General features: G+C 40.6%; 1 protein-coding gene across 2 annotated transcripts in view; it reads left to right on the top strand.

The window, feature by feature from the left end:
- The window catches only part of DNAI1 (dynein axonemal intermediate chain 1), a 139178-nt gene that overhangs the window by 34966 nt on the left and 84656 nt on the right, over window positions 1-19556 (top strand). The gene's annotated exons all lie outside the window — the stretch shown is intronic.

Raw genomic sequence — 19556 nt, 5'->3', positions numbered from 1 at the left:
TCTCCCTGCTTAACATATTCCATAACCTGTTCTTTCAATTATTCTGATTTTGTGTTCTTCGTACATTAGGCAAGACTGGTGTGCTTTCTGGGTTGTGAAAAATAATAGTTAGTTCTGCCAGGGTCCATTGAGCCAAAAACGATACAGAGATGCAAAGGGAGGGAGACTCTAACTCAGTGGCTTGTCACGTAAGTGGACAAGAGAGTCAGAAATCTCATCCCATTTTAGAGAGGACAGAGGGCATAGCTTGTCTCAGCAGCTGAAGGCAACTAACAGCTGAGAGCTCAGTCTCTGCTCTAGACTCCCTCTTCAGTCAGCATGGAGAAATCCATGGAGCACATCCAGAGGCCATCCATCCTGATGTTTGAGGGAGGAGCTAAGTGGTTCTCTGAAAGGGTTGATGCCTCCTCACAAGTGAGGTGAGGCAGAACACCTAGCCTGGGTGCTTATCTCTTAGATGGCTAGAGTGAGGTGAGATAAATCCAGCCCAGAGGACATGATTATAGTCACACAATGGCTGGGATATCTTTGGGTCTGCTCTGGCCATCATTACATCACCAGTCTTCTGTGCACCAGGCATTTGGGAGCACTGCCAGGATGCAAGTAACACATTTTTCCTACTGCCTAAAGTGTACTTTTTGAAACAAAACCTCTCTTGTATACTGTGGGTTGACACCACTCCAGATTGGTGGGTTCTTTCTTTATAGAGAAGGCCCTAGCCTCTCACTTTCTTTTGTACCCTACTTCTGCAGTCTACTCCAGTGATTTATTTGGGTAGGTTTTCTGATGCTAACGGTGTTTCTTTGGCATGAGGCAGGCTCTTCTGAACAAGGAAATATTGTCGTCATAATTTGCAATCCAGGGCTTATGCTGCCTGGCTGGAACTAATTTTTATTCCCATGAGGAGGAGCTGTCTTTCTGTTTTTGTTTTTGCATAAATGAGATTGCTGGGTTTCTGGCTACACTGACAGCTTTCAGTACAGGGTTCAAAGAGCCTATAGTGGGTGTTGGGCTTGTGTTCTGTCTTGCTGATGGGAGCAAGCTCAGGTCTTTGCCATCACCTTACTTCATGTTCCAAAAGCAATTGTGCCTCTGACAGGCTTCAGAGATGGCTTTTTATGTGCAGCTCCAACTGTCAGCACACGAGCTGATTAAGGAAAACCTTTGTCTCTATGGCCACTGTATTTTATCCCACAATTTATTTGGATTTAATGGATGTAACTTGCCACTCACAAGGATGTGTGAAGAGTATGGACTCACACACAAAGCACTGGCAATCTGAGGTATTTGGCAAAGATATCTACTCAATTCTTCATAGTCTGAAATAGTGCTTCATGTAGGCAGAAGCAAAGCACGTAAAGATACATACACTGTTCTAGTTTCCTAGTGTAAAATCAACATAAGTAATGCTGGCACAGGGTCCTTACACTGGTGTGACTGCATCCAAAGTAGGAGTAGTTGTGACTTTGTGATCAAACTAAATTGGTGTTAAATCCAGACCAGAGCTTTCATGGAGATGAACTGGCTCTTGGTAGATGTCCTGAGGCTCCCCAAAGCTGAAGAGTAATGGAACACAGAACATGGAACAGCTCTGGTTGCACATTCCTCTAATGTAGACAGGTAAATACAGGGAGATTGGGCATACTTATTGGACAGTCTTTTATTCTCACATTTCTCAAATTAACTGTCCAATGACTGGCTAAGATGTCATTTCCTGCCCTGCTCTGAGTGAGGCCGATGGATGGTTGGTCACTGCAATAAGGATATTCCCAAATAGGACATGTTTAGTGTGCTTCAGAAGGAACAGGGAGTGGAGAAAATGAACCAAGTGGCTTTTAGAGCAAGGTACTGCCTCTTCCTGTTTGCCTCTCTACTTCATAGACATTTTCAGAATCCAGTACTTTAATCAGAGATTAGAATCAAGAAAATGAAAAATAAAACTAGCTCACTCACAGAGAGAAAAAGTCATTCTGCAGGGACTGAGAGGAGACATACATGGAGATACACTATTTGCTTCCTCTTTTTCTTCCAAATGCCTCATTTCCCTCTATCTAAAAAACAAATAGTGGAAAAAATAATTAGTAGTGAATTCCCAATCCAGTACTCACTCAAAATATTTAATAAAAACTAAGATGAGCATTATGCTACACCACTTAGGTTTGTACACAGCCTGTTTCAAGCCCCATAGACTTGTTCTAGGCCAAATACTTTGTTTTCTAACAAAGTATTTTTCAGCCAAATATGAATTTGAGAGACACCAGTAAGGTGTCATAGAATCATAGTGTGGTTTGGGTTGGAAGGAACATTAAAGATTGTTCAATACAAATTCCCCTTCCACTGGCATGAATGCCACCCACTAGATCATGTTGATCAGGATATCAAACCATCCTTGGGCACTTCCAGGGCTGGGACATCTACAGCTTCCCTGGGGAACCTGTTCCAGTGTTTCACCATCTTCACAGTAAAGAATTTATTCCTAATATTGAATCTAAACTCTCAGTTTAAGAGAGTTATCCCTTGTTCTGTCACTATCTGCCTGTGTAAAAAGTCACTCTCCATCTCTTCTATAAGCCCCCTTTAAGTACTGGAAGACCACAGTGATGTCTTCCCAGAGGTTTTTCTTCTTCAGGTTGAACAATCCCAACTCTCTCAGCCTGTATTCATAGTGGAGGAGCTCCAGCCCTCTGATCATGCCTGTGATCTCCTCTGGACTCACTCCAACAAGTCCATGTCTCCTTTGGCCTCCAGAGATGATCATCAATCAGTGTAAAATGGGATGGAATGTGCTAAACATTGAGGAAACAGGGGCTGAAGAGATTATTGTGATGATGATAGCTGAGCCTTGGCTCCCCTACCCAGATTCTTGAGTATCAGGATTGAGAGCTCTTGCACTCCAAGAAAAATGTCTCTAAAGGTCTCCCAGCTGTCTTTCACTCCTTTATCTCTGAGAGCATCTTCCACATGCTAATGCTCTAAAGAGCCAAAATTTAGGCTCTGGCAGTGAAATATTTTTTAATCCAGTTAGTGTATGCTCTGCTGATTCAATGCCATGTAAGTTAAAATCAAATCTTATTGTAAACTTACTGAATGAATGCATTCATACTTTTGCTAGCACAGTTATTCTATCAGTCATCCTGACAAGAGGGATGGCAGTTTTGTCATCACTCTCCTTAGGTCTAGGGATCCAGATAATAGGTAAGATAATTCAGTGGGACTGAAGTTTTTACGCTGAAGGAAGCCCACTGCATACAGATAAGGTCTGTGATCATTAATTCATGTTAACTACTTGTTAGCTGCTCCTGAAATTTAGATAAATCCTTCAAGTTTTCTATGAGATCTCAGTCAAATTGTGGAAATAACACTTGAGAACCATAGAATCATAAAATGTCCTGAAATGGAAGGGACCCACAAGGATCGTGAAGGCCCAACTCCTGGCTCTACACAGGATCATCCCCAAGAACTCCTTCATGTGCTTGTGAGTGTTTTTCAAATGCTTCTTTAGCTATGTCAGTCTTGATGCTGTGACCACATTCCTTGGGGAGCCTGTTCTACTGCTCATCCACCCTCTGGGGGAAGAACATTTTGTTGATATCCAAATTAAACCTCCCTGGCACTACTTCAGGCCATTCCCTCAGGTCCTGTCACTGGTCACAGAGAGTAAAGATCAGTGCCTGCCCCTCCACTCCCCCTCATGAGGAAGTTGTAACTACAATGAGTTCTCCCCTCAGCCTTGTCTTCCTCAGGCTGAACAAACTGACCTCAGCCACTCCCCACACAGCTTCCCCTCGAGGCCCTTCTCCATCCTTGCTGCCCTCCTTTGGATGCTCTCTAATACCTTTGTGTCCTTCTTGTACAGGTGCCCAAACTGCCCCCAGCACTGGAGGTGGGGCTGCCCCAGTGCAGAGCAGAGCAGGACAATCCCTCCCTTGCCCAGCTGGCCTGATGCCACCAGGACAGGGATGTCCCTTCTGGCTGCCAGGGCACTGCTGGCTCATGTCCAGCTTCTCATCAGCCAGGACCCCCAGGTCCCCTTGCTGGCACTGCTCTGCAGTTCCTCATTCCCCATTCTGTCTGTACATCCAGGGTTGTCCCATCCCAGGTGCAAAATCTGGCACTTTCTCTTATTGAACTACATGTAGTTGGTGATTGCCCATTCCTTTAATGGTCAAGGTCTGTCAGCAGGACCTCTCTGCCTTTGAGGGAGACATCAGCTCCTTCCAATTTAGTATAATGGACAAACTTGCTTAATATTCCTTTGTTACCTGTGTCCAAGTTGTTTGTGAAGACATTGAAGAGCACTGGGCACAAGATGGAGCCCTGTGTAAGCCAACCAGTGACCAGCTGTCAGCCTGATATGATCCCATTTTCTGTAACTCCTTGTGTCCTATGCATCAGCCAGTGTTCACCCTCTGCATGATATAATTATCTCTCTGCAAACTGGACATTTTATCCAGAAGGATATTTAGGGAGCCCAGCTCTTTGATACATTAGAAAATCATGAAAAATAGAACTGAAAATGATTTCAGAAAGTTATTAATCCATCTCCATGCAAGATAATACTTTATTTAAAACATGGATTGAGGTCTAAACTTAGTCCACCTAATGATGATTTGCATGCACTGAAATTCCTGTCATCGGTGACAGCGTAACCCTGTAGATGACAGGCAAGACTTGTGACAAGAACAGAAATGTATGTTTGAGAAGCAGAACATTATAAAGCCTGAAAACTTTGATTTAAGAGCACAGGGTGTGGGTTTAAGAAGGCTGAGTGTTACAAAATGTGCCAGATGTTTGCTTGTGTTTTCTTCTCTGCAGTGGCAGATTTAAAGGTTGTGATGCAGGATGTGGAATGTAGTTGGGAATGGATTTACATAACAAGCTGCAGTTAAATTTGGTATTTTCTGATGAATGACCAAAGACCTTTAAATAAAAGCACCAAGTGAATTGAATACTGCCTAAAATATTCAGATCTTTGAAGCTGCTCTCAGAAAGTCTCTTCCAATATGTTTATGTATTTAAATTATGTTCCCAGAACAGGCAGGGAAGGCTCCTGAGAGCAGAAATCCCTACTAATCTTTCTCTAAGCTACATGAATTTGTTTTTATATTGGGAATAGAGATTTAAGACCTTGCCAGACAGAGAAAAAACATTTTATATTGCTTGGATGAAATTCTTTGTCTAGTATGAGGCTGTGTGTACATGCAATTCGTGTGACGGGACTGCTGGAAAGGGGGGGCATGTCCCCAGTCACATAATGGCCTGTGTGCTGGACCAGGTACAGCACTGACTGTCAGACTTTTTAGACCCCATAGTGAAGCTATTGAAGTTTTCTGAGTCAGCTATCTGAGGCTGATAGAGATTCATGTGGCCCACACATCTCACTCAAAGAGAAGTTCATGTTGCAGTCTAGATTCAGTTTGCTGTTTGGCATATGTTTGTATGCTGTAGCAGTTTCCAGCTTTGGGAAAATATCTTCATGCTCATTCAGTCATGTCCCCAGCGTGAAAGCTGAGAAATATTTCAATGGTAAAAGACCCAGGAGGCTCACTCTCTGTTTTTGGGAACAGGATTGAGAACTGCATTTTACCACAATAAAGTCTGAATGTTTCCTTTTAGTTGTGAATTTTTATTGATCTTTTGGATATTTGTACTGTAAATTGAAAGACTGTACATTTTTGTAAATGTTTGTGATGCCAGTTATTAATGGTAGTTGGTACAAGGGTTAGTGATATCTAAATAGCAGTAGTGAAATTACATTGAAAAAAAGAAGACAATCACAGGAATAAAACATGATCATTGTATAGACACGAGTGATTTTATCTGATTATATTTAAGTTACTACTGTAAGAGGATATTACAATACAGAGAACAAGCATCAGTAGAATAAGCAGAGAGAATAATTAAAAGGGAATTTGTGAGTCTTATTTGTGAATTGCTGTAGAACATTTGTATGGGCACTGAGTATCTCCACAATCAAAAAGGAACACCCTGGAGGACTTGGACTTGCTATGTACTAATTTAAGAAGGCTGTTTGTGCTATGTGACTTTTAAAATCTGAAAGGAATTTTCCATTAATACGTTGTATTAACTAAAAGAGGCTGCTGGGGAATAAAATAGGAAATATAATGTAGCAATCAGATGCCTCTTAGGCAAGCATATCAAAAGCCATTAGTAACTAGGTCTAATGCTAATCTATTATTTCATCCGTGAAATAACTGCTGACAAAAAGTTTTGATGAGACAAATATCTGGGAGGTGTCAAGAAATGGAACAATCATTCAAAGAGCAATTTAGATCCCATTTGTAGCAGAGGCATCACTCTATGTTATGGTGTTCAAAAAAAAATCAAGCTATATATGCATACAGAAGGAAGCCCTGTTTTCAGGAGCAGATATTTTTAAAATGTTTTGTGTACAAACCCCGATGCTGAACTTCATCAAAATTCCTTGAATCTGTAGAGAAGAAGAGTTGCAAAGGAACTGAGGGGCTGAAAGAACTTTTAAGTGCAGTTTTTAATTTAATGATGAAATTACTACCCTGGAAAGGCATGCTCATCACTGTTGACATGCCAAGGAGAAGGGTGACAAATTGGGAAGGGTTCAAAAAAGAAAGAATGATCTAAGAGCAGGGCGGCTGACCTGGGAAACAAATTTAAGGATTTTGGTTTGTTCAGCTTGTCAAAGGAAAGCTTATTAAGTCATTGGATTGTGGTCTGTTAACTCCCTGTATTGGGAAAGTAGATCATGTAACAAAGGGACCTTTAATCTGGCAGACAAATGGTGTAACCAGATCAAAGAAAAGCTGGAGCTACATGAATCAGGCTAGACAATGTGTGGCTCTTAATAGCAGATGAGCAATTGAGAACAATTAATTTTGGCATGTGGTAAACTACCATTTTATGGAAAAAATAAAATGTGGAAATTTTTAAGATATTATATTTATTCTCTGAAGGTTTGATGTGTTGCAGATATAATTTCTTCATTTAAAGATTCAAAGTAATGAAATCTTGTGTCCTTGATATTTTATATTCTTCTGGAGTCTGATTTATTCACTGTTCTAACCATTTCAGAGGCCTTTCTGCACTGTTTCCCATTTGAGGCATCAAAGTTCATTTGCAAAATGTCTATATCCCCCCCTGCCATGGTCTGACAGTCTTTGAAAAACCTCCCTAGTGTAATCAGTGTTGGAAATTTAAGCCATCATACATCCAGTTTATTGAGATAACCAGTTGTGGTCAATTAAATGTAATTACACTGGAAAGAACATTTTAAAATCTGTTTTCCAAATACTGAATATCTCTTACCACATATGCAGGGAGAGAAAGGACCTATTACACTTTCAACTCTGTTAGTAAATGCAACCTAATAACCATACCACATTAAGTGAAACATATGAAAGATGAATTTCATTTGGAGACTTAATTACTGATTTGTAATATAAATTCTGTAAGCTTTGCCTAGTTTTTCTGAGTGTTAACCTTTTAATACAGGTTATTTTCAATCAACAATATTAACTTTTGATGTAGCATTTTGTTATGCATGAAATAAAGTAAAGAGCTCAGTTAGTGTGTTTGGGAAAAATTATGCATTAACAGATTTTCTAGGGCCTGGGGATCAGAGGAGCTGCTGAGCCATCCTGTTGTGTCTCCAATGCATTGCAGACTATTAAATTCCACCCTGCTTCCCTGTGTCATCCTGTTCATTTGATTAGTGCATTTTTATCCATGGGGGACAAAACATTTGTACAACGTAGAGTCTTACCTGTTCAATAAATCTAGTCTGACACCTTTCCTTTCTTCGCTTTCTCCCTGAAAATGGGTCCATTTAAGTTACTGTGGGAATTCTTTTCTTAGCATTTGCACAGCAGAGTACAAGGATAGATGGGTCAACTCTATTTGTCATCAATGTCAAGGGATGTCTTGTGATGAAAATCTGCCAGAAGACTTTCTAACCATCCATTCCGAGACACCCCTTGACTCAGTAGAAGGCGGTCAACAGATATTAAGAACAGTCAAAACAGTTCTAAACACTCTCTCTTTAAAGGTTCAATTTTTGTTTTATTTTAAAGGTTCATTTCCCCACACAGATGTTCTTATGCCTGTGTTCTATCACATTAACACTATTTCATTTTTATTTTGTGTTTTCTCCAAATACTAAGGTTACATTTTCACCACAGCTTGACTTCTCACACTTTAGTCTAAGTAGCAAAAATTTATCAGGTTTTGAGGCTATAGTGGTCTTGAGTATCTGCTCAAGAGCAGTGGGATGAGCCTTGGCTGCCTACAGAACTTCTGTATTACTGGCTATATTATTGTGCTTGGGTAGCAGTTCCAGATCTCTTAGGGAGTAGCAAGTGATTCCTGCAACTAACCCTGACACATGATCTGTTTCCCTGATAATCCAATGCTTAGGTCAATAAATAGCAAAACAAAATCTGGATAGAACACAAATCAGCATTGCTAAACTGAGATGTATTAATTCATGTCAGATACTTAAGTATTTTTCCATTTCACTCTGTATTTTAAAGGGCTTGGTTTCCTTCTGTTTGCTTTACATTTAATAGTTGAGCCCTTGATATGGGATACAAAGCAGATTTCTTAATCTGCGTGCTTTGACTTGTATCTGAGAGATAACAGTAGTAAGAGCAAAGATCCAGCCTTCATTTTAATCTTTGCATTAGAACTTTGAGAATGAGATTTGCTAGCTTGGGGAGATTCACAAAAAGTACTTACTTAAAAAAGTTTTTTTTACCTTACATAGTTTAGGTATGTATGTCACTTTCTTCAGAGGAATTCCAGGGAGTCTAGGAAGGGAAGACTAAAATAATTGATTGGTTTTGCCTCCATAGTGCTCCGTAAATGAATCAGGGCTGATGAATGCCAGGAGGCATAAGAATTGTTTAGGGCTTGTGCAGGCACATGTACTCATTTAAGGAAGAGTTTGGTATGCTATGGATTTGTTCTGGTTGCCTTGCAAGAAAAGGCTCTGGATCCAGTGACCTTTTCTGTTTGCTCTGTTTGTCACATGCAACTGTGGTTGTGAAATCAGCCACACAGATAAGAAACAGAACTTCTGGCTCTGTAGAGTTTATTTATCAGTGAATGCGTACTTTCCTGTGGTTAATCATCTATTAAAGCTCAAAAGTTTTAAAAATCCTTGTTAAGAAGATAGAGCTATTGTTAATTTGTCATGACTATGGGAGTGTGGCCTCTGTAGTGAAGCATTGCTGTTGAAAAACTCGATCATATAAACAATTTTTACAGTATTCTGTTGTGACTTTTAAGAGGTTGCTGTGGCAGGTGTAGAAACGTCTGAGTGATCTGCATTGTTCAGTTGGATTCAGTGTCTTTCAAGCTAAGGATGTAGTTCAGTGATGAATCCCTGTGTGGTGGCTGCAATTTGGCAAGAGGTTCCCTAGGAGTAGGAGGGGGGTTTCAATGGTCTTCTTGAAAGAATTATGTGGAAACAGGTCCTGCAGGGAAGATGTGATGATAGAGTTGGTTGATATTCAAGGATCACTTCTTCCCAGGCTTAAGAACAATGCATCCTGATGAGCAAGAAATCAGGCAAAGCAGATGAGAGGCCCTATGTGGATCATTAAAGAATTCCTGTCATTACTCAGGCATAAAGAGGAAACACACAGGAGATGCAAGTGGGGATGGGCCACTTGGACTGAATTTAGGAATGTTAACAGAATAAGTAAAAATGAGACAAGGAGGGCCAAGACCAATCTGGAATTAATTCCAGCCAAGGTTGTCAAGAACAACAAGAAGATCTTCATCAAATACATCAATAACAAAAGGAAAACAAAGGATAATGTGGGCCTGTTACTTAATGGAGAGAGGAAGCTGGTAAGAGAGAATTCAGGCAAGGCAGAGTTACTGAACACCTTCTTGCATTGGTCTTCATTGACTGCTACAGCCCTCGGGGATTTCTGATCTAAAAGATGAGCGTAAAGGAATGTTGGAAGCAAGACTTTGCTTTGATCATGTTAGGGAACACTTAGGCAATCTTGACATGCACAAGTCCCTGGACCCTGATGGAATGCATCAACAAGCACTGAGGGAGCTGACAGACACCATAGTGAAGCTGCTCACAATCATCTTTGACAGGTTGTGGCAATCATGAAAGGTGCCTGAGGACTGGAAGAAAGTAAATGTCACCCAGGTTTCAGAAAGATTGAGAAGGAGGACCCAGCCAGTCAGCCTCACCTCAGTCCCTGAAAGATGGTGGAGCTCCGTGTTCTGGAGGCTGCCTCTTCCCACATGGATGACCCGAAGGTGGACATGAGTGGTCAGCATGGATTCAGAAGGGTAAATAATGCTTGATCAATCTAATTGCCTTCTGTGATGAAACAGCTACCTGGGAGAGCAGTGGATACTGTCTAACTCAACTTCAGTGAGACTTTTGCCAGTAACACCCTGGAGTCATGTTATAGTGCAGAAAATAATCAGTAAGAATGCATATAATAAAGCATGCAAAATATCCTCTGTGTATCTTCCCTGTATGCCTTGATCTGCCCCTTGCTAAACAGCACACAATAGCCACCCTTAAAAGCAAGATTGTGTATGTAAATAGCTTTTGTTACAAACCACCTTAGGAAAAATATCTCTATATTTGTATGTAGTAACTTAACAAGTATATTAACTAATAGTTGTTTCTTTCTGTAGATGCCCTTAAATCTGTCTGTGAGCCAGAAATTAACAACACAGGGAGTGGTGGAATGTTTATCTTTTGTCTGTGATAAAAACAATATATTTTAAATTATTTTGCAAACAACATAAGAATTTATGATGTCTTCAGCAGAGTTATTTTACATATGAAAGTGAGAAAACAGGAAAAGCTACAGGTGGAAAAGTTAGTACTTACAGGCATTGGGAGTTTGTCTCTCAGGGAGTAGGTAAATTTTGTTTGGTAGCTAGGAAATTTTTCCCTGAGTGTGGCATGGTATTGCCAGGTCTGATCATTCAGAGATGACCAGGCATTATGAGATTAGTGATTAATTGAAAGACTTTATTTCTTTTTATTTGCCCTCTATAACTTCAGGGTATAATCTGTTTGTTTTAAAGCCTTCCTTTATTGCTATGAGGGCTAGCAGAGTTTTGGTCTGAAACAAAGCAGAAGCAGATCTTTGTTTAAAGAGTAAAGCTGAGACTTGAGAAGAAAACTTTCTGCTATTGCAGCATTCCAAATTTCAGGAAACTGGCAGCCCTGTTGCAGCTTTTGTCTCTCTCCTTGCATGACCCTCTAATCAGTGTCACTTCATGAAGGTAGAAGCAGTGATTCCCAAAAAATGAAGCTCTGTGACCTTAGTAAAATCCCACAGGGCCTGGACCTTTGCAAATCTGATTACTTGCAACTTTTGCATTTCATGTATCTTGAGAGACCAGCTCACAGCTCCACTTTGAATCCTAGAATACAGTAGGCAATTCTCACTAAGTCATGGGTCTGGTCCACCTTTGCTAGTTTGTTGCTCCTTGCTTTTCATTTGTTTCCTTTAAAGCACCACCATTTGTCTGTAATGAGATTAAATTGCTCTTATGGCTGATTTATTTATGGCTTTTAATGTAATTTTATTAATTACTTTCCAACTGAGAAAAATTAATTAAGTTTTGTAAAGGCAAGTTTGAAATACATTTTCCGATTTGTGAAAGAGTTTTCAGGATTTCCACCCAAACCCCAAGCTCCAGTGGGATCTTACGTATTTTAAAGGTGTCAAAGTTATCTTCTTCCTAAACTTCTCTTGTACTGCAGGATCTCTGACAGCCTCTAATCCTTCCAGGCTTCACAGCATGCTCAGAAAATTGCAATTTCCTTTTCTTCTTCGAAACAAATTCTTATCATTTCTTGCATATGGTATTACAGCTGACAGCATGAAGTACCAGCCTGAATATTAAGACTGTAATTCTATTTCTTGAGTTGTGGTGCAGTATATAAACTTATTCAACTAGACTTTCAAGGTGGGTGTCACCAAAACAAAATCTCAATTAAATTCAAATGACAGTCAGTTGGGACCATGTTCTATGTTGAGCAGCAGCTGACTCACATTTTAACAAGCTATTGTTTTCCCAATTTGAATTCTATGATTTCTTGAATCATCAGCTTTTCTCCAAGACGCTCTGGGTGGTATTTGCGCAATTAATCACGCATTTTGTCTTTTACTTGGCACACGTATTTACCTAACTGCAGGATTAGTTAAGAGAAAGGGCAGAATGTGGCTTCCAGATGAAGTGGAAAAAAGTTCAGCAGAGGAAAGAAGTTTCAGCAAACAGCTGCAGGTTAGGAATTCTGAAAACCACATGTCTGAGATAACTGGGTAGTGAAAACTTTCTGCCAGTGGGGATGATGAAGGTTATACCACTTCTTACTGGTATTTTCTGTGTTGAGTAGAAGAGGTCATTCAGGCAATATATGTAAAATACTGCCCGACTCTATTCTGATTTCATGCCTAGGTTTACTAAAGTATCTGGCTATGAAGTTATATCTAATTTCTGTTCATTGGGAAGGTATTTGATGGAGTCTGCCTTCTGCACTACTAGATAAAATTTTTCCTTGTTTGTTGAAAATAACTTTTTATTAACATGTTGGTTTGATTTTAGCCTTTGGCTATTGCAGTGTTGGTTTCATACAAGTGTAAATTTAAAGAATTACATAAAATCAGGCTGAAGTGGGCCTCTAATTATATCAGGAGAGGCTTAATTCTGCCTGATGGCTTCTGACAAATGCGTGACACTTTTAAAATCAGTGTCTTAAAGCTCATTAGGGTAGGGCCTCATATCCTCTTAAGCAGCTTGTCTCAGCATCCTCACTTGCTGGAGTAAAAACCTATACAAATGCACCTGGCACAGTTTGCCAGAGGGCTTGTTATAGCTCCAAAGCTGAAATTCAGAAGTACAGGGACAGACCTTGGACTGGGGATTAGATGAGGGATTTCCTACTCCATCCAGGTAGGCAAGTAAGGGTGCATCCTTCCTGGAGAAGAGTCTCCTTCCCTGTGGCTGTGCTTCAGGGTTATTTTAATTCCTTGTGTGGCTGTGCATGCACAGCATCATGAGATGCATCACAGCCCTACTGATGTCCCTGTATTAGGAGAGTCCTGGAAGGGAACACCTCTTCAAAACAGAGTTCTGTTGCTTTAAAACATCCACAGAGGAGCATGCATGGGCTAATGACCCACTGAGTGTTTTGGCTACCCCTTGGGAAATTTTCAAAGAACACTGAGTATTAAGAAAGGAGGTTTATTTCCAACCCTGATAACTATCCCCTGTTTTGACTGGAAAAATTAGGACTGAGGGTTTACATAAAAACTCTGAAGATGCTTCAGCACTCTTCCTTTTGTGTTCTGTGCAGAGATGGAGTAGAAGAAAGTACTCAGTGTATCCTGTGAAAACAGTGGTAGCTGCTGTCAATCAGGTCTCTGCAGATTGGATCTGTCTGAATCCTGATATTGTATGGGCAGAGTCACTTCTGAGGTGTTTGGTGTAGTACCACATGTGTTAATGGTGACTGACATCACTTCTGTACTATAAATATCCCAATAGGTAGTGGCACAGCATTAGTTCTTGCGTGTGTTCATACCATTTTTACTTGCTTTTTCTAATCAAATATTTACAAACAATCCTATTGTACTCTCTGGCATCGTGAGGCAGCTCCCTAAAAGAAACCATTAATTTTCTGCTGTACAGCACTGGTTGATTAGATGCTTTGTGGAGGAGGAACTGATATGAAAGCATAGAAATGAAAACAGCAACACTCCTGCCAAGCACTGTAGCCTGTTGCTTTTATTCATCAGCTGGTTTTATTAGTTCATCTGAATGAATTTTACTGGAGAACTACACAGACTGTGAGGCAGTGCTCAGGAGCACGGCAGCCTCCCTTCCTTGCTGTCTTCTATCAGTAGCCCCGTTCCCAACACCAGGGGTCAGCTTTCTGCTAATTTGAAGCCCTTTCTGCTCCAGCTATGGCATCTAGTCATTACAAGGTGCAAGGAAACCAACGAGAAGTTAGAGCCCACCTCCAGACCAAACATACTTTGCAGAAAGGTTAAGGTAGAAATACTTACGTGTTGAGTAACCTGTATTGCACTTCTCCCAGCAGAGCTGATTTCTAATTGCCTTTCTCTTCCATCTAGGAGCTGCAGTTATCTATTTGCTGTTTAGACTGACTTCAGTGCTAATTGGTATGACAGCTCCTTCACGGTGACCTGGGACTGCAGAGTGGGCAGCATCTCTGCCTGCCTGTTTCAGTTACTTACATGGTCTTATTGCTGTCATGTCTGAGGTCTCTTTCTGCCTTCAAGGTCTGCATCTTTCCAGATGAGGTCATGCAATGCTGCTTTACTTCTTAATGATGAAAAAACTAAGCCAAGGGGCTCACAGGAAACAGCAAATACACTTATTAACATTCATCTCACATCCTGTAAAGCAGTCCTAGAAGCAACAGGTTCTATTCACATAGAAGGGAAGTGACTCTAGAGGCATTTTTTTCAAATATGTTGTTTAACCCTGATTGTTGCTTCTCCAGACTTGTGCCATCACACTGTGATTCTGTTCTGGAGAGCCAGAGCCCCTAACTTTTCCCAGCCACTCCATGCAAAGAGCACAAAGCTTTTCTACTCAGCTGTCTTTGCTGGCTAGCATTCAATCAGACAGCTGGGTCACCAGGCAGCTTTAAAGACCTAGTCCTCCTTAGATTTATTTTAGGAATTGCTAGTTACATAGATTGAGTGTTACATAAATGTAATGTCACTATCAGTACCTAAAGATGGCAGTGTCATTTAAAATTTTTGTTTTTTTTCAGCCAGGTCAACAACCACAGGTCTGCTGAGTTGAGAACACAGAGGAGGGAATCAAAGATGGCAGGGGGAAAGAAAGATCAGCATTTTTAGCAGCCACCCATGGTTAGATTAGTTTCTGTCAGTCATGAAACTGTACTTGAAAATATTTTTCTATCTTGGTGTACACTCTGAGAAAGAAAACTTCCAGCTAAACCTGGAAAAGTAATTGCAGAAATGGGTGTAAGAGGGTCTGAGATGGAATGCCCTATGCATTCACTTACTTGAGAATAGCAGGGGGAAGAAGTGCTACTTCTGTGTATGAGGCTGGTGAGATCTTCCCTGGAATGTTGTATCCAGCTATTAATAGTTCAATCTTCAAAATGGGTGTTAAAATTGAAAAACTTCAGAGATGAACCACATTATGACTTATGTTTGAAAACTCTGCCTTACAGTTAAATTCTTAGACAATTCATCTTGGCTTGTTAAGGAGAAGATTAAGTAGTGATTTGATTACTGTCCATTAATTACTTGAAGGGAAAGGAAGGAGCTATTTTATAGAAAATAACTCTTTCATCTTACTTTTTCATCTGGGACATAATCTAGCAACTGGAAGTAGAATTCAGAGATATCAGAAAGCTGGAAATGAATTTTTAATGGTAGAAGTGATTAAGTATAGGAACAAATAAAGGATTTATTAATCACAACTATCCTCTTTAGTCTTAGAATTTACAAATCTGCATTGAACATATTCCATCATTAATTCCAGCAATATGTAAGTTACTTTGTAAGCTCCTGAAGTTAGATGGCTTGTCATTATTCCTAGGGTAGAATGGTACAAAGAAAATGTAAAAGGCCCCATTAAAGACTTTTTCTCCAAAGACTTTTCTGTCTTTTGTCCTGGAGATGAGTGTGGTTCATTTTTCAGCAGAATGCATTAGTAAAAACCTGAAGGAAATCTATCTAAGTTAATGTTTCCATTAGTTGAAACTTGTAAGCTGTTCAGACTCTTCTTAGCTTACCTTTGGTTTCTTGCTGCTGTAAAGCAAAACCACATTTTCTACAATGTAAAATCTTCTTCTGTTCATCCCTGCATAGGGAACTAAATCATACTTTTTCAATTCTTTCCTTCATGCTTGGTAATACTTACTAGACTGCCAAACTATAGAATGCAACCAGAAATATCTGGATGATAACTTCCACTGATTCATATTATAGGCCCCTTCAGGTTAAGATTCTATCAGGAATATTTTGAAAATTATGGCTGTTGAAAAATAAAAGAAAAAAATTTCATTTTTTGAAACTTTTAACGTCAGCACACTGTGAAAAACTACTCATTTTGTGTGTGGGATTTTTAAAAATTATTTTGCATGGTGTGTTCTCATGGGTATCACTTTGCTGTGGCATATGTGAGAGTTGATAAAATTGAGTATTTTTTATGGTATTGTAAAATGAAGTCAACCAGAGAAGGTAGGAATAAAAAGTATTCAAGGATACTTAACTGTATCAGTGAGGGATCAAAGTAGTTAATCATGTAAGTAGATTTGAGCTGTTTGATCCTTACACTTCTGGCTATGAAACAAGCAGAATACCACTTTCCTATGTGAAGAACTTGAGGCTCACTCTGTTTGTATGACTGTACAATCTATGCATCCTTAATTTTTCAACATTATCATGCTGTATTTAAATAATTGATGAAATTTAGCAAGTGTCCGCTCTTGGGAAAATGCTCACTTGCAATAAAAGAAAAGTAGCAGGTATTGCACCAAGAGCTATTGCAGTCTTTCAGTCCTAAGTATTCTTATCAGATTCCCCAGGTATGAGGGAGCTGTCTGGGATTCACTGGCATTCTTCAGCTTCTTCCATCAAATGGTGCGTTATGAAGTGATTTCCACTGCTGTGTAAGAGATCTTCGTAGAGGGACAGCTGTATCAGCTGTTGGTTGGCTTCTCAGAGCCCCAGGTCTACAAAGCTGGCTGTCACTAGAGAAAGGTGGAAGTTTCTTATATGGATAAATACCTGGTGGAGGGGAATGACAAAAACAGAGAGGGACTCTTCTCATTGGTATCAAATGAGAGGTAAAAGTCAATTGGTGTGGAGGAAAGTCCCTTGAAATGTAAAATAGAACTTCTTTACTGTGGGGGTGGTTGAGCAGAAGGGCATTATTTCCACACTCTAGAGAGACTGACAACACAATCCCAGACACTGTGTTCTGACTGACCCTGATTTAAGAAGGCAGAATTGGACTAGATGTTCTCAAGAGATACCTTGAAACCTCAGCTATCTGGTGATTCTGTGGGGTTTTTTTTCTTTCTTTTTTTTTTTTTTTCTTTTTTTTTTTTTTTTTTTCATCCTTTATCCATCATATCTAAGTGTAAGCCAAAATATGCTCCATGATACTTGATGCTTTATGTGAAACTTTTGGACCAGCTCCATTCCCTAGTAACAGTTTGTTTTTCTTTGGAAATTTCACTTTGAAAAATACTCTGTCCTTTTGCCATAAGTGTCTTTCCGCCACCCCCCACCCCCGATTTTGTTACTTGGTCAAAGGATTGAAAGCTATTGCTTTATACAGTGAGAACTGATGTTATTCAGGCAATTTGTGGGTGAGGAAGGCCGAGGCAAAGCTGGAACTGAACCTGGCAAAGGACACAAAAAAGCTTCTATAGATCTATTAACCAGAAGAGGAAGGTTAAATGAGGTGCAACTCCCTTCCCCCATAAAAAAAAAAAATGTGGGAAACTGGTAACAACAAATGAGGAAAAGGCTGAGGTACTCAGCGACTTTTTTGGCCTCAGTCTTCAATTGCAATGTCTCTTCCTACACGTCTCTGATGGATAAACAGCAGTTTGGGGACTAGGGGAACAAAGTCCCTCCCACTGCAAGAGAAGGTCAGGTTCCTGACCACCTGAGGAACCTGAATCTACTTATGTCCTTGGCACCTAATGAAATGATGTTGTTGCCAAGCCATTCTCCATGATATTTGAAAAGTCATGGCAGTCAAATGACTAGACGACTGGAAAAGGGAAGCCATTGTAGCTATCTTGAGAAATGGTAGAAAGAGAGACTCCAGGAACTACTGACCTGTCAGCATCCTCTCTGTGCATGGGAAGATCATGGGATCTAGTTTCCTCCTAGAAGTTCTGCTAAGGCAGATGTGGAACAGGGAGGTGAATTGAGGCAACCAGCATGGCTTCACCAAGGAGAAGTCCTGTCTGACAAACCAGAGGCTTTCTGTGATGCAGTGACTGCAGGAGTGGACAAGGAAAGGGTCACAGATGTAATTTATCTGGACTTTGTAAAGCCTTTGACATGGTTCCTGACAACATCCTTCTGTCTAAATTGGAAGGAGGTGGATTGGATGGATGGACTGTTGAGTGGTGAGTCATTGTTTGGATAATCACTTCTAGAGAGTAGTGGTCAGTGTCTCAGAGTCACAGTGGACATCAGTGACAAGTGGAGTCCTTCACAGATCCATACTGGGGCCAGTGTTCTTCAACATCTTCATTAATGGCATAGATAGAGGGATCAAGTGCACCCTCAGCAAGTTTGATGACAAGACCAAGCTGAGTGGTGCTTTGACACATCTGAAGGATGGGATGCCATCCAGAGGGACCCAGACAAGCTCGAGGAGTGACCCCATGGGAACATCATGAAGTGCAAAGCCATCTGCAAGGCTGCACTTGGGTCGGGGCAAGCCCTGGTATCAGCACAGGCTGGGCATGAACAGATGGAGCAGCCCTGCCCAGAAGGGCTTGGGGGTGCTGTGGGTGAGAGGCTGGACATGCCCCAGCCATGGCACTGACAGCCCAGAGAGCCAAACGTGTCCTGGGCTGCATCCAGAGCCCCGTGGGCAGCAGGGCAGGGAGGGGATTCTGCCCCTCTGCTCTGCTCTGCTGAGACCACCTGGAGCACTGCACCAGAGCTGGGGTCCCTGCACAGGAGGGACAGGGACCTGCTGGAGAGAGACCAGAGGAGGCACCAAGATGGTTGAAGGGATGGAGCATCTCTCTTATGAGGGTAGGCTGAGGGAATTGGGGTTGTTAAGCCCCATTTAATAAAGGAGAGGGCTTCAGAGTTTTTTGTGGCCTTCCACTATCTTAAAGAAGCCTACAAGGACTATTTGCAAGAGCATATAAGGACAAGACAAGAGTGGATAACTTCAAATTGAAAGAGAGTAGGTGTAGATTTAATATTTAATTCTTTACTGAAGGTGGTGAGGCACTGGGAAAGGTTGTCCAGAGAAGCTGTGGATGCCCTGTCCTTAGAAGTGTTCTAGGCCAGGTTGGATGGGACTTGGGGCAACCTGGTCTAATGGAAGGTGACCCTGCTCCTGTCAGGGGAGTTGAAACAAGATGATCTTTAAAGTCCCTTGTAACTCAGGCCATTCTATGATTCTGTGATTCTGTTTGAGACTGAAAAATATTTAGGTATTTCTTAGTTTGTTCGTTTTTTCTTTTTTTGGACCAATTTTTTTTTCTCTGAAATCTACTTTTAGTAGCTCTTGAAATCCATTTATACTAACCCCCAATTATACACTTAACATATCTGCTTAAAATGCATAATATTTCCCATACTAAAAATGAAAGCAAGCAAAAACCCCCACATTTTCTGTCAAAGAAGTGAATATCTGGTTTATATCCCAGCCTTGTACAAAGAGGAATGCTGAAAAATATTGAAAAATTTAATGTTCAGTAGCTGGCTGCACAGAAAATGGGAAGAGGTCCATTAGGGACCTGGGAGATACTTAACTACAAATTAGTAGGGGCCTAGGTGGTCCTCTAG

Source organism: Erithacus rubecula (genome assembly GCF_903797595.1).
Source record: "Erithacus rubecula genome assembly, chromosome: Z".
NCBI lineage: Eukaryota > Metazoa > Chordata > Aves > Passeriformes > Muscicapidae > Erithacus > Erithacus rubecula.
This window is presented reverse-complemented; position numbering and strand designations above follow the sequence as displayed.